The sequence below is a fragment of the Pyxicephalus adspersus genome, chromosome 4 (genome assembly GCF_032062135.1).
Source record: "Pyxicephalus adspersus chromosome 4, UCB_Pads_2.0, whole genome shotgun sequence".
NCBI classification, from domain to species: Eukaryota; Metazoa; Chordata; class Amphibia; order Anura; family Pyxicephalidae; genus Pyxicephalus; species Pyxicephalus adspersus.
In genome coordinates, this window is record NC_092861.1 from 58,537,908 (window position 1) to 58,551,468 (window position 13,561).

Here is a 13,561-nt window from a genome sequence, read left to right on the forward strand (position 1 = left end):
TCATTTAACATGTGGAATGTGCTGTAGTTATGGTTTAGTGTTTCATTGCTTTTGTATTGTTATTTACATTGAATATGCAATTTCAATTGCTTGTTTATATATATATATATATATATATATTATTTTATATATATATATATATGTAACACTTTCAACTGTTTCCTGTTTTTTCCTTTGATACTTTTCTATACTTTTTTTTTAATAAAAATAGACTTGAGTGCTGGGAATTTATTAACTTCTGTACATGCCTTGTCAATCAAGATAGCTGAACACCTAAACCCAGATGACCAGGTAAAGATGTCGGGACCAGCAATAGAGTAGAAGGAAAGGGTAGTTTAGTTCTGCTTTAAAGTAAAAAAAAAATCCTTAATTTAGAGGTTAAACATATTTAATTTTTTTAGGTTGCCTTTGTGCCCTTTAAGGTGACCTTATTAAAAAAAATGATCCTTTTTATTTCTCACGTTTTATAAAATATGAAATTGCAATCAGGCAGGTTGTTCATTGCAGGAGACAGGCAATTTATCTTCTGCTATAAAACATACATTCCTGTCTGTTTGCGTTTTTTTTTACTTAGATGTGCATGAGCAGGTTGGAGTATAATTCCATCATACTCAGCTGGAATTTGTTAACTCCAATGTACATGGATAGGAGTTATGTCATTCTAGCCTAGCCAATCAAGATGGCTGAAGTTCTCAATCCCGAGAAGGCTGTGTGAAGATACCGACACCCAAAGCAGAGCGAGGACAGGTGAGTGTACTATAAAAATTGTGAACAGACCTTTAGGTTCATTTTATTGCACCTGTCTCTTTTGGAGTTAACGACCTGCCTGCTTGCATTTTTTTTTTTTGAAAATTCATTGCACTTTTATTGCCTTGCCTCAAAAGTAAATATACTTTGAGTTTAACGTTTATAAAGGGAACAAAGTTAGTTGCCCTTCTCTGCACTCTCTCCAATTCCACAAAGTCCTTTTTGTGAACTGGTGCCCAAAACTGGACTGCATATTCCAGATGTGGTCTGACCAATGCTTTGTACAGGTGCACAACCAAATAAATATCGCCTGATCAGAAATTTACAACTCAAAACTTAAATTTGCCATTCGCTCAAACAGAATTAATTAACAAACAAACAGCATAAAGAGCAGCAATGAAAAATGACTTTGGTCTGTAGAAAGTTATCCAATTGGGAGAGCTAAAAGGGATCATTTATGATTTATTATGTTCTTTGCCGATACTCTTCCCAGTTCACATACCTTTTTTAATATTTTAACCATTTTAACTAAGCACTATTAACAGAGAAGCTCTTTTAGATTATAATAATGCTGTATCGCATTTATTAAACATGTTAAAAAAACTATACACCCTTATATTTGATTATATTCCTTTTCCAAGTACAATAAAGATAGTTCACCACTGTACTGGAGATTTTTTTTTCTTATGTTAACCAAAATGCAGTATCTGCCTGAAAAAAAATACTATTTATAAGTTTATTACATAAACATCCAAATTTTTAGGTAGCCCACCAAAAAAGGATCTTTCAGTGTTTGATTTATACTTGAGAAGTACAATTACAACTACATACCTTAAGGACTATTGCTAAGACATTTATACTGGAGTTCCCAAATTTAATAAATATTTTTGTAGCAGGGGGGCTCAGGCAACAAGTAATTCTTATGGACTGCCAACACTTTCCTGTGTTATAGATTTACAGATGAAAGGATTTGAGCCAGAGTCGGAGCATCTCAAAGAATAAAATAATTATGAAGTGTTCTGGGTATGTAATGCTAAGTACTACAAAAGTGGTTCAAGTAAGGCAACCAATTACGCCGTCATGGGTGCCTAGGATTCACTTATTAAAATTGGAGGAAGGGGTTTAGCCCCTGTGGTCCATCATTATATGGTATGAAACATGATATGCTGAAAAACAAGCATCTCTGCTTGCTGTGTATGGGGCTATAATGCTGGAAAACCAATGCTTACTTCTGTTCATTCCTGAAAGCACCCACACTTGAGTATTGGAAATTCACCATGGCGCAATCCAAGAAGTCAGCCTGTTCTGATGAATCACATTTTCCGGTAAACCTGTGGATGTCTATGTGTTTAATCTAGTTGGCTGAAACACATACCTTTTATTGCTAGCGATAACTGTTTTTTAAAATAATATAAAGTAGGTGACAGGGTATGTTCTAGATAGCAGTGTCTGGGAATATTGTAAGACTGTACATGATACCGGTAGTAGTTAAAGCCCTGTGTAACTCCTTTGATACCTTGTAATTGCTTTATTTTGTTAACATAGGTATTACAGTGTGACAGACTGAGCACTTTTTAAACAGATTTTATCATCTACTCGATAGAAGAATATTGTAAAGGTAATTCTTTTGCGGTCTCCAAAGATCAGTAGTTCTGAAGGAACCTAATAAACTACTAGATACCATGATATAGCAGTTAATATTTACCAGAAAAGTAAATGATAAGCAAGATGTACTTAGTTCTAAATTTATGTGCAGATATCAGAATAGAAAAAAAAATAAATAAAGATATATATATATATATATATATATATATATATAAAGAAAAGAGAAAAGAAAGTCATAAAACTGAGGAATAATATTTTCTTAGACAGCTATTTTTGCCAGTGAATACTAATACAGGCCTAAGTGTGATAAAATATTGGCCCTTCGTGCATAATTGTTTTAGATCAGTAATAGAGAATGAAATAAAGCCAAAAATTCTGCTTAAGGTTTCCAGCAACACTGCTCGACCTGCAAAAAGCCTAAAAACTTTGGTTGTAAACTTTGATGGAAGCAATTTATTCTGGGAGACCATGGGAGATATGCGCCAAATTAAAAAAAAAAAAAACATACAATAAGGAGATGGTCTCCCATCATGCAACTTTACGGACCATATGGAAAATGAAAAAAAACATTTAAATGACATTGTAGAGAGATGCTTTAGGCTGGTGTTATGGAACAGCACAATTCTCATGGACAGTGTCAAAATCTTTACATATTTCAGAAGTGAACTTTAACATAAAACAGGCAGCTAATTTAAAGAGCCAAGACAGGTATATTATCTGACAGATATTGTTCAATGGCTGGACACTAAGGGATCCCTGACATTCCCTGGTGGAGAATCTTCCAGGTGCATGCTTTTCAAGCCATAACGCAAGTGGTAGAGACAAGACAGATTTATGTATTAATATGTAATATTTAGGAGGCTATACCCACAAATATAGCTCTTTGGCTGGACATTATATAATGTTAGCAGCTTGTTTAGGCCAAAATATACAGTAATCTCAAAGTTTTCAGACCACCTTCACTTTTTATTATTGTTATGTTGCAGACTAAAGCCGCAATTGTTTAAATTCTTTTTGCTCTCATTAGTCAATACTGGCAACTAGAGATGAGCGAATTGAAGCTGACGAAGTGGAATTCGATTCGCAACAAATCCTAATTTCCTCGGGATTTGTTGAAACGAATTGCAATTTTTTCTAAAATGGCGGTTACACGTGTGAGGACATGGGGCAAGGAACTCTGGGAAGGCGGGATGACCCAAATTGCCATGCATGCAGCCAATCAGCAGCCAGCCCAGTGATGTCACACCCCTTTAAATAGCCTCAGCCATCTTGGATTAGGACATTTTAGAGCGCTCTGAGTGCAGGAAGAGACGTATGCGGTCGCTAGAAAAAACCTCATTGTGCTCAAAATTTAAAAAAACGATTTATAAGTGCAGGGAAAGGATAGGGAGGAATCATTTCACAGCATCTTAGTGCAGGGAGAGACGTCAGAAGGCGCTAGGGACAGTGCTAGAAAAGCGATTTACAAGTGCAGAAAAGGATTATTTGGGGATCCAAATAGCCATTTTACAGCTCTGTCACTCCATCAACGTACATGTATATTTAACGTGATTATATATATATATATATATATATATATATATATATATAGTGACATATTTCAGTACAAAAATACAAATATATTATCAGTTTACTTCTGCAGTTATATGTGGTGAAACCATTTAGTGACGTATTTGAGTACAAAAAGAAAAATATATACGCAGTTCCCTTTTGCAGTTATTGGTGCTAAAAGTGTTTATTGGCCTATTTCTGTACAAAAATAAAAATATATTTGTCGCTTTTAAGTATGTCAGACAGAGAAGTGGCAGGCCATGCACAGGGGAGTGGCAGAGGCCTAAATGTTTCTGGCGCAGGCAGAGGTCGTAGCAGAGTAAGGGGGCGAGTCAGCAGGAGTCACATCGAGAGGCCTGAGCTCTCTTTGACATCTAGCAGTCGTGTCTTGACCAGCAACCCAGCGATTCTAGATTGGTTAACTCGGTCATTCACTTCATCACAAGTGACATCAGACACCCCCAGCCAACAGTCGTTGGGCTAGTCAGACACAACCCTTAGTTGGCATGGCCTGGGAGCAGACCCTGTGCCCTCACCTGTCCTCAACTTGCCTCTTTCCTTTGCTGTTCCCTCAGCCACAGAAGTATTGTATGCTGTGGGCTCAGCTCCACTATAGAGCGAGGAGGACAGTCAGCAGCTACTGCCCAGCCAAGATCTGGAGGAGACATCCGCCGCTTTCTCCACTATGCGGGCAAGTAGTGATGAGGAGAGCAGCATGGAAGGTGGTGTTGCGAGCGGTCAGGCTCCTGACCCAGAGACCATTGAGGAGGACATCAGTGACATGCATACACTACTCGATGATGATGATGAAGCCAATCGCATTTGGGAGCCAGGTGAAGAAGGGGCTTCATCATCATCAGGAGAAGAGGGTGGCAGCTTGCCCGTGAGGCAGCGGCTGAGCCAGCAAGGTGGTAGCATGGCTGGTAGTCAGCAGGGTGGCAGCAGTGGGAGGTTGGGAGCCAAACGTGCCCGGGGTAGACCACCTGCTTCGCAGCGGCCTACCTGCCCGGGAAGTAGTGGTGCAGGGGTTCACGGAGGCGGCGGCGGTAGCCTGGGCAGCAACCTCTTCATCACCCAGTGGCTTGCACCGGCTTTCAGGCAGTCAAGGCTCCACCACCACCACAGCCGAAGGGAGCTGTATGTCATTTCCATCTTCTGCTGGTCCAGATGCTCCTGCTCCTCCTACCCCTCGTCAGTCATTCTGTCAGCAATCGATCACTGAAGCGATTGCCAAGAGACAACAGTATGCGTGCACTCATGTAATGGTGAAGAAGTTGAATGTGCTCCTGTCCAAGTTGCTGGTGCTGCAGTCCCTCCCTTTAACTGATGGCTTGTGGCGTGCCGAGCCGAGGTAGAGAGTCCCAAGTCATCATTTCTTTGCAAAAAAGGCAGTACCAGCCCTGCACAAATATGTGGAACAGAAGGTGGGCCAGTCCTTGAGCCCGTCGGTGTCTGCCAAAGTGCATGGCAGCGCCGACATGTGGAGCTGTAACTATGGTCAGGGACAATACATGTCCTTTACGGCCCACTGGGTGAATGTGATTCGTGCACAGCCTCACCAGCAACTTGGCCAGGTGACACCGCTTCCGCCTCCACGTTTTCGCGCCGCTGGTCCTGCGACAACGTCTGCCTCCTCATCCTCCACCGTGTCCTCAGCTTCCACTGCAGGGACAACTCACAGTGCCCCTCCAGCATACCACATGTGCAGGGCACGGCGGTGTCACGCTGTTCTGCACCTGGATTGGCTGGGGGAATGGAGTCACACAGGGGAGGAACTGCTCCGTGTGATTCATCAAGAGATCGAATCATGGCTTTCTCCGCGACAACTGAAAATCGGAACCATGGTGACCGACAACAGGAAGAACATTGTGTCTGCTCCGCATCAAGGAAGTCTGAACCATGCACGCTGCATGGCCCACATGTTCAATTTGGTTGTCAAGCGGTTCCTGAAGTCTTCCACCCATCTGCAAGACATCATAAAAATGGCCAGGAAACTTTGCATGCACTTCAGCCACTGGGCAAAGCACACCCTCCTTGAGCTGCAGCGGCAGAACGGCATCCCCCAACAAAGGCTGATATGTGACGTTTCCACCCGTTGGAATTCCACTCTCCATATGTTGGACCGATTATACAAACAGAGAAAGGCCATCAACGAATTCTTGATGATCCAAGCAGATAGGAGTACTCCCATGTGTAACTTTGATGTCAACCAGTGGCAGCTGGTGCTGACGTCACCTCCACACTATGTCCTTGTGCACCCGCCGCACTAAACACCCGCTCTGATGCCACACTACTGACCGAGCAGGACAGCTTTTCCAGGGCAAACTCGGCCAGTTGCGGCCACAAATCCAGTTTGGCTGCCCAGTAGTCCAGCGGATCTTCAATGAGGGCTGGCAGGGTGCACTCCACTCTGTGGCCTCCTGATGCTGCCGCCACCTCCAGACTCTGTATTTGTCCCACTCTGTGGCCTCCTGATGCTGTCGCAACTCCAGACTCTGTCATTGTGCCACTCTGTGCTCTCCGCCTAATGCTGCTGCTGAAGCTACCTCCACACTATGTCCTTATGCCACTGTCGGCCTACTGATGCTGCCGCCACCTCCAGACTCTGTCATTGTGCCACTCTGTGGCCTACTGATGCTGATCCCTGTGGTAATTTTTCTGACACCTCCTGCTCCTAACCCAAAAATGGGAAGGAATAAGAGGCCCCACTTTCACGGTTTGTATTCAGACTGAAAATCCTGATGCTGCTGCCACCTCCAGACTGCCATTGTGCCACTCTGTGGCCAGTTATCTCTGTAGTATTTTTTATGACACCTCCTGCTCCTAACCCAAAAATGGGAAGGATTAGGAGGCCCCACTTTCGCAGTCTGTATTCAGACTGAAAATCAAGATCAAGCAAGCTTTTGCCCTTCTGCTCCACAGGAGGTTTCTGTCCTCCCTGAGCTTGCCTTAGGACACCTGCGTTACCGTTTAACAGGTGTACCGCCCCAGTCAAACTCCCCACCTGTCACTGTCCTCAAAGTGGGTCGCACCCGGCGTGCGCTGGGTGCTTGGAGCCAGATGCGAGAGCCCCTCGGAGTCCCCGCCTGATGCCACACATCAGATGCAAAGGGCTTCTTCTTTCACCCACCTTCGTCAGCGGGTACTGGTGTTGCCACCCACCCCCCCTTCTGTCACTGGGTCACTTTGTGGTCTACTGATGCTGCTGCTGCCGCCATCTCCACACTATGTCACCTTGCCACTCTGTGGTATCCTCCTGATGCTGCCGCCACCTCCAGACTCTGTCATTGTGCCACTCTGTGGTCCTTGGCTCCTTGCCAAGGGACAACAGTCTGCGTCCACTCCTCCAACTGGGCAGAAGCTGAATGTGCTGAATGAACCCAGCTCACGTTCCCTATTAGTGGGTGAACAATCCAACGCCTGGTGAATTATGCTTAACAATGATAGTAAGAGCCAACTTCGAAGGATCAAAAAGTGATGTCGCTATGAACGCTTGGCCGCCACAAGCCAGTTATTTGTCATTGTGCCACTCTGTAGCCTCCTGATGCTGTTGCCAACTCCAGACTCTGTCATTGGGCCACTCTGTGGTTTCCTCATGCTGCGTCCACCTCACCACTATGTCATTGTGCCACTCTGTGGACTTAAGCTGTTCTCCCACCCTCCCCTCTCCATGACTGGGCCACTATTTTGCCTTTTCTGTCGGGGGGGCTCTACTTGTATAAGCGGTTAATAGAACAGGTTCTGTAGACATCTTTGTGGAATCAGCTGACAAGGGTGTAAAAGAAGTGCACTTCTTCTTGACGCTAACATGGACCTGTAAGGCGTGGAGTTCATACTTGAGTCAGTTTGACCCTGTGACTGCCCAAATAAGTGAAGTGTGCAGTGATTCTAATAGCGACCCCTGTCAACTGCATGTCATACTGACTCACAGTATTATTTTACTAACACAGCAGACTCCCTATGCGTGTTACTGCAAGGCACAGTGTTCTACACCACTATCAAGGCTCTCTGCAGGCCCGAAATAGATGTTTTTTAACACGATTTTCCGCAAATAAATTCGGATAGTAGTGAATCTTTTCAGAAAATTCCGCGAACCGGCCGAATCGAATTTTTGAGAAATTCACTCATCTCTACTTGCAACCAATAATGACAAAATGAAAACAGATTTTTAGACAATTTTGTACATTTTTAAAAGAAAATGCTGAAATATCATATGTACATAAGTATTCAGACGCTAGTACCTACAGCCTTCGATCCTTTTGTGTATGATGCAACAATCCTTGCGCACCTGGAGATGGAGATTTTTTTTGCCATTCTTCTTTGCAAATCCTCCCAAGCTGAGTCAAGTTTAATGAGTATCATCAGTGGACAGCCATTTTTAGGTCTCTTCAGGGATGTTGGCTAGGGTTCTAGTCAGGGCTGTGGCTGGGTCACTTTAGGACTAGGGATGAGCGAGCGAGATTTGTAAGTTCGATCTCATGGTGAATCTGCCCATTCTCGCTTACCAAACATTTAGGCGAGAACGGCCTTGTGAATCACCATGAGGTTGTATTCTCACTGAACGAATGATGGAAAAAGCAGGGGGCTGTTACGGGGACTATTTCGGGCGGGAATGGCGTGGCTGGGAGCAAACCATTTGCTCCTAGGATGCACAGCAAGGCCCAGCAGCCCAATCAGGAGATATCTGAGCACAGGCATATATACAGGGAAGGAGGGAGGGTTTAGTCACTCCATCTTGTGTTCTGTGTGAAGGATAGAAGCAGGGGGAGACGTGGATTGTGACAGGGACAGGTTAGGAGCCTTCTGTATATCTGTATATATACAGATGTTGCAGTTGCAGAAGTTTTTGATGCTACCTTTTTCTATTTGCCAAAGAAGCCAGTTTGGTACAGAAAAATTTCTGGCCTACTATAAAAAAAAAAAAAAATACAGATTTTTTTAGTGGTTGGTACCTATTCCTATTTACCAAGGACGCCCGTTTGGTACAGTGAAATTTCTGGCCTACTTTAAAATAGAGATTTTTTGTTAACTACATTAGCAATTTATTTTTACAGTATTTTACAAAATGCCTAATATTTGAAACAGTTGTATTAAACAAGCCAAAGTAGCCTTAATTTTTACAATGATACATTTTACCTGACTATGCTGGAACCCAAAAATAAAGAGGCACATTGAGTTGTTCTGTGCTTAATTTTCCCCACACATAAATGTACTAACAATAAAACAAAAACTCTAGCAAAGACTTTGTGAAGTATTTAAGCAGACATACAACTATATCATTATTAGAGTAGTTATCTGCCTTTTTTAATGTTAATTATTTGTTATAAATCCTACCAGTAAGCTGATACATGAGAGAATCAAAGCATAGCGGTCAACTAACAATGTAAAGTCAGCGAGCATGCCATCCAACATTGCTTAACACAAATCCAGGGGGTGTGATACTTCCAGAGCCAACATTTTCAGCAAAGTAGCAGACAGTGGACGGTCAGAACACATATTAGGATTTTGCTCTATCAATGTTCGATATTCAAGAAATGTACTTGTGCAGACGGCATATTTAGATTCCAAACATTCCTTCACAGTAGATGTTTGATGAGGAAGACAACTTTAGGAAGATTTGAGGAAAACAAATGCACATCACCCACCTGTGTATCAAAAACATTTTTCAAAAAACACACCATATTGGTTGGACAAAATATCTCCTAGCCAACGACAGTCGTGGGTGACTTTTAGGATGCCTTTATCTTCAAGCACCACTTGGAGACCATTTTTAAAGACCCCCGGTCCCATGGCGAGGATCTCAAAGAGGTAAACATGATTTCTTGTGCCCACCTGCAGCCAACACAGCTTCCCATAGTGACATATGTTCACAGGCCAGAAGCTCCCAAAGCTCAAGACCTTTTGGTGCTGGAGATGCAAAATCTTTCTTCTATTGTCTCTCTTTCAACCTCTTGGCCTCTTGAGTCTTCTACTGGTTCCACATTTAGAACATTTTGCCCAAAAAAACAACCTTGCTCCTCCCACAGCTTCACCAGTCTTCAAATCCTTGACTTTAATCAGGAGAACAGTGTGATCTGCATGAACACCAAGTAAAACTCCTTGAAATCTTTTATTAAGGGTGCTTCTGAAACTTAACCCCATTTCCACATGGAGCTTAGTCAGAATGACTATTGGGTTCTAGGTCACTGCTCTCACTGGGGCCCTTCTCCTGGATTGCTCAGTTTGGCTGGGTGACTCTAAACTTCTTCTAATGGAGAATAATAAGAGGCTGTGCTCTTGGGAACCTTTAGTGCAGCAGAAGCTTTTTTGTAGCTTTCCTCAGATCCGTGCAAATATTCTATGAGCTCTGCAGGCAGTGGTCATGGCTTGGTGTTTTATCTGATATGCATTGGAAGCTGGAAGACCCTTTTATAGAAAGGTGTGCGCCTTTCCAAATCATGTCCAATCAATTTCACTTACCACTGGTGGACTTCAATCAAGATGCAGAAACATCTCAGCAGAGATCAAGAGAAATGGGAGGCGCCTGAGCTACATTTTAAATGTTGTTGGAAAAGGTCTGAATACCTATGTAAATGTGGTATTTCAGTTTTTTTTTCTTTTTAATAAAGTTAAAACTTAAACAATTGTAGCATTAGGATGCAACAAAAAAGTGAAGGGGGTCCGAGTACCTTCTCAAGCCATTGTAAATTAAAAGACATAGCAGGTTTTATCTTACAATAAAAAAATTAGAATGTATTACTTAAACAATAACCGCATATATTGTACTTTGGCTCTTTGTTAATCTCTTTGTTTAGGCCACAATAAGAGAGGGAGAGAAGAGGCAGATTTTATTGTTATAAGTTTCTTATTACCCACTCTCTGTTCTTTCTCCTATAATAGCAGCTCATAAGCTTATTTTTCTGCAGTTTTCAAGCTATATGTAAAATACATAAAAGAATTCATACAGGCACACGACCTTCATGACATGAAATCGTTACAGTCTTCTATGATTTGTTACATTTCAAATTTAAGTGCAGAAGTATAGAATTTTATTTGTATATCTTGATAAATATGTACTTGGTGTGTTACAGTACACGTGGTCATTACAAGGATTCTAATGTAAAATACAAATGGTAGACAATATTATGAGGTTTCAGCCTTCAGGGGCCACATCTGAAGACTTGTACACAGTGTTAGCTGAAAATTACTTCTTAATATTAACACATGGTATTGTGGCATTTTAGCCAGAGAGAGATAAGAGTGAAATTCATGCCCAAAAGAATAATGAACATAATTTTCTGTACAAATTTAGATGGGCAGTATACTTAGTAATTAAAACGTCAGGGAAATGTTATCCTGACAGATTTCTATCTAACAATATTCACAGATTATTTTACTTTTAATTGACTATATCACAATTCCAGTGGGTCACATAATTGCAAACATTTATTTTACATTTTTGGTAGAATTGCTTTTAAATTGTTTAATTTGAGCCAAATATTTTGGGTAGCCTTCCACAATCAATACATTTCTGGAATTTTGGTCCATTCCTTTATACAGGTCTGGTGTGCTGGGGCAGGTTTTATAAGGCTTCCTTGCTCACACAGGCTTTTTAGTTCTGCCACAATTTTTTAATTGGATTGAGGTCTTTGTGATGGACTCTACAATACCCTAACCTTGTTGTCCCTAAGCCACAACAGGTTTGCTTGGTGTCATTGCTCATTTCGAAGACCTATTTGTGACTAGTTTCCTTGATTCTATCCAGCAGGAAAGCATCCCTTTTCAGTAGGAAATGCCTTTTGCCCTCCCTCAAATAAATTGTTATACTCATCATATCACGCTACCTTGGCACACATAGCTATCCCCTTACTCTCTATGAATCCCAATATCTCTGTAAGAAAAGGGAAATGTAACTGCAAGAGGGGGACCTCAAATCTCATCACTACGGCACCATCACAAGATATGAAAAATTATACCGTGCTACCCTGTCACACATAGCCGGGCACCTACCTTGTTTTACAATTTCTCTGAATGGGGGGATGTAGGAACCTGAAGATGTAGCAGTAGGAACATGTCCTCTAGGCTATCTGTCACATGAATTCCATTTCTCTGGAAGTATCCATTGCAGAGATTGTGGGGTACAAAGGTTAGTGGCCTCCTTTAACAGACAGGACACATTGTATGGTGTAGTTTCTGGTGTTTGGTACATAAATGGTGAGAGAGCAATATATCACCAGCCAGCACTGTATAATAGCTTTAGTTTTGTATCTCTCGTTAATAAAATATCAAACTGACAAACTGAGCAATAAATGGTGAGTGCAAAAATTCTTGATTTACATGTATGTTACGGTACCTAAAAAAATTCATTTTATTTTAATTTTAAATTAAAACTATTCTAGTTTTAAACATATTTTAATCTTTAATGTTTGTTTGTTATTGTGGCCCACAGGTTTTATCTCAATGTCAACAGCGGCCCCAAAAAGAAAAAAGGTTGGACTGTTCTAAACAATTTACCAAATTTAAAGTGGTATGTAAAAAAATCTATGGACGGGTTACATTGAGTTTTAAAGCTGTCATCCTAAGTGTATACAAATGTATATATTCATCTATGTGCAAACTGCAGTACCTTACAGCTACAGATCGCAAATCATTAAAATCCAGTAAACCTTTGTTGTTGTTTAGTAAAGATAAGTGATGTGTATGCTGTATGCTTTACTTACAAAAATCTTTTGATAAGGTAGAATGAGCCAGAGACAAATGAAAAGAATGGTGCAAGGCCAGAAGGATAAAACATACTATATATTCTTGAGTATAAACCATGATTTCTTTTTTTCTTTAAATGTCATTAGAAAAAGAACCTCAGTTTATACCCCTTTAACTGGAGGTCAACAGTTATCCACATAGAGAAAGTCATCAGAACCAACTCAAAAGTTCAAAACACTTTATCCTGTAGTGGTGGGAAAATATAGACTTAAAAAACATAACATGAAATTTTTTATTTAATCTATCTTAGTGGCATTTCTTTTGATTACTATTTTGTATGCTAGCAGTGATGGACACATTTTGTGTTCAAGGTTTATACAAGGGTCAAAGCCTTTTAGTAAAAGTAGGTAACTCAGTTTATATTGAGATCAGTTTACATTTGAGTATATATTTGTGGTATCAGGATAGACTCGAGAAATGTAACTTGTACAACCTTGAGGGAAAGGTGGAGGGGGGGGCATGATTAAAACTTTTAATTGCAATAGAGGTTAATTGAGGTTCAGGAGGGCTGTATTGTCGATATGAAGCTGAGATTAGGAATAAGGGAGCATGAACTAAAACTAACAAAAAGCGGATTCAAATCTTACCTTGGAAAATGTATTGCCAAATGAGACTTTCATTTTTCATTGGTTTATTGATAAGAAGACTTTACAAATTATCATTACCCTTTCCATAACTTTTAGAAGTAAACCTTTCATTTGGAGAAGTATGTTTCCTATGTTACTAAAGAACTATTCTGTGCACTTCAAGGAATGCCGTGTGCATTTATTGTACTATTTTGCCCCACAGTGGAATTTCTGTAACATTGCAGCCTATTTTCTACAGTGCATTAAGTTTGGTGGTAATATGAAAATCATATGAGACTCAAGTCCAGAGTTTACATTTGTCACAATATAATAATGGATTTCACATCACG